This window comes from Triticum dicoccoides, chromosome 6B (assembly GCF_002162155.2).
Source record: "Triticum dicoccoides isolate Atlit2015 ecotype Zavitan chromosome 6B, WEW_v2.0, whole genome shotgun sequence".
In the NCBI taxonomy this organism is placed as follows: Eukaryota; Viridiplantae; Streptophyta; class Magnoliopsida; order Poales; family Poaceae; genus Triticum; species Triticum dicoccoides.
Window position 1 is genome coordinate 456,499,807 of NC_041391.1, and position 2,960 is coordinate 456,502,766.

At 40.3% G+C, this 2,960-nt stretch overlaps 1 pseudogene; it reads right to left on the minus strand.

The window, feature by feature from the left end:
• Window positions 1–1,049: 1,049 nt before the first annotated feature.
• On the minus strand, window positions 1,050–1,141 carry LOC119326957 (annotated as a pseudogene).
• Between the last annotated feature and the right edge of the window lie 1,819 nt (window positions 1,142–2,960).

Genomic DNA, 2,960 nt, shown 5'->3' on the forward strand with positions numbered 1-2,960 from the left:
ATATATATATATATATATATATATATATATATATATATATATATATATATATATATATATATATATATGTTTTTGTTGTGATATATTTCTGTCCCTGTCGTACTAGCGTGTTCCTACCTTGTCTCATACTTGCTAGTTATATATATACATATATGTGGTCTTGTCTTGTTAATTCCCCTTGTTGAGGATGTCCGTCTGTAGTTTCAATTTTCTCAAGTGATATGAAAACACCAAAAAAGGAGCGAGTTTCAATCTTAATCTCCTCGTGTCGTTTGTCATTTTATTTGTCATCAGTCTAGATTTGTATTTTCTTCTTTCATCATCTAAATTCTGTCACCTAGCTTTAGCCGAGCATTGTTGCCGTCGCCTAGTCCCTGTGGAGAACACGACACTCGTAGTTTGGGTGTAAAAACCCCACTGTACCTACAATTGATCATTTTGGCGCCGTTGCCGGGGACTAGCATCGAGCGATTGTGCGAAGCTATAGACTAGGCTTAGTATAGTTTTTGTTTGAATTTCCAGTCAAATTTATTTCTGTGTTTCTTTTACCTTTTTACTTTTTGTTGCTTCGGCTTATTAGGATACTAACCCTCTCACCAATGTTTCATGTTTGTGAGCGTGTGTAGGATATCTTATTATTTGTAGGCTGATTGACAGTTGCACTTGAACATATGGCTTTAGTACGTGATCTTTGGTTGCCAAGTAGTTTGGACACGATGACAGGGCCAATTTGGCCATCTATTGAGGCCGAAAATTTTGAGTTGAGGCCTGGACTTATTGCTCTCGTCTTGCAGAATCAGTTTAGAGGATTACCCAATGAAGACCCTCATGAGCACATTAGTAATGTTCTGGAGTATGCCAATACAGTCCAGTATCATGGCGTTTCCCAAGATGCTATCAAGTGTATGTTGTTCACATTCTCTCTCAGAGATGCTGCTAAGGACTGGTACTATTCTTTGCCATCAAGATCATACACTTGGGGTGATATTTCACAAGCTTTCCTGCATAGATATTTTCCACTTTACAAGCAAGCTACAATTCGTGACCAGATCCTCAGTTTTGCGCAAGATGGTAGTGAGAGCTTGTATGCAGCTTGGGAGAGATATAAGTATTTGCTTAGAAAATGTCCTAATCATGGGCAAAAGGATTGGTTAGTGCTTCAGATATTCTATAGAGGGCTGACACATGCTTCAAGAGATCTTATTGATATGTCAGCTGGTGGAACAATCATGAACAACACCGTCGAGGGTGCAATTATTCTCATTGAGAGCATTGCCTTCCACCAAATGAAATGGGGTTATGAAAGGCCTAGTTCAAATCCGAAGGTTGCAAGCCTCGTGCAATCAGAAGCTGTGTGTTCCATAAGTGAACAGAAATCATCCATGGTACCTAATATTCAAAACCAGCATGTTTCATTCCGGGGACAACAACATTTTAGAACTGAATTAGATCCTCCATATAGAAAGATTGATCTTACTTCAATTATCCTTGATGATGATTATGATATTTTTCAAGATGATGAAACTACTGTAGATCAGATGGAAACCACAGTAGCAGATCCAATACCTCATGGCAATGAAACTGTCCAGAATGAGTCAAAGTTGCAAGAAGATGTTTATGAGGAACCTACTCTGATTGATGCTAAGTTGAGACAACAAGATATGGAGAAATTCACTTGTGTTAGTCAACTATGTGACTAGTGGAATTTAGTCGTGTCACCAATTGCCCACACTTGTGTTACAACGGTATCTGGGCAATTTGTCAAGAAGAAATCAGTAGCTCCACCGGTGGTTGCCTCTATCACAGTTAAAGAGAGTATCTTAGAGAAGAATAGTGAAGATGAGATTCCAACTCCTGCACATACAACTAAGCAAGTCGGAGACATTCCAAGGAGAGAGATACAAGAGGCTGAGTCAAATTTAGAAGAGTTGATACTTCAATATCCTGAGAAGATCCCACGTGTTGCTGAGCTGCATGACTGGTGGAAGTCATTAGTGTCACTGTTGAAACTTAGCAATGATGGTAATGAGGAGAACATTGCTCAGAAAGACAGCGAGGTAGTGATCTCAGCACCCCTACCAGATCATGTTAGTGAATATTCACAGATGGGGACACTTCAGACTCAATTAAGTGTTGCTGGTAGTAGCACCATAGTAGATCCAGAGGAAGAGAGTCCTCAACTTGAAGAAGATTTACAAGAAGACAAGGAACAAGATGATCAAGAGCTGCAATTTCCAAGTGATCAAGTTGAAGACTCATCATCTACTACTCCTGAAGAAGTACAAGAAGCTGATGTAGATGAAGATGAAGAACCCGAGATTCATTAGCCTATTGTCATACATGAGCGTGATGTGTCAGGTTTACCCAATCCTCTTGATGACATGCTCCCTTGTGATTTCTTTGCTTCTAACTTGCATTGCATGATGCCATCACTTAAGGTAGATTTGAAAAACTATTTGCTTGGACATGATCATACACACCCTGTTAGTGGCATTACTCTCATTTGTGATAATCACAGTTACTTTCCTCGTGCTAGTTCTATGCTTAATGAAACATATCATTCCCATGCTAGTCTTGAGCTTAATGATAAATATCATCCTCATGTTAGCATTGAGCTTACTGATTTGTACCATCCTAAACATGTGCTTTATAGCTATGCTTATGTAATTGGATATTCGATTGATGACTTGGAGGGTATTATCCCTACCACTTGCATTGTCTCTTTCGTTGAGTGCTCTTTCAGGTTCTTGCTTGTGCACAGTCCATTACATGCTGACCAGGTTCGAGGTGACATTCCTTGGGACCCTGGTGGACTCAGAGCATGGGGAGGAGGAGAAGCAAGGGGGCACACACGAGGAAGGGAGAAGCTGGAGCAGGCATGAGGATAGAGAAGCAAAAGGAGAGGAGCTGTAGTTGGTGAGGTGATCGAGCGAGTGCTACATCATCAAAGCCCGGTGAGC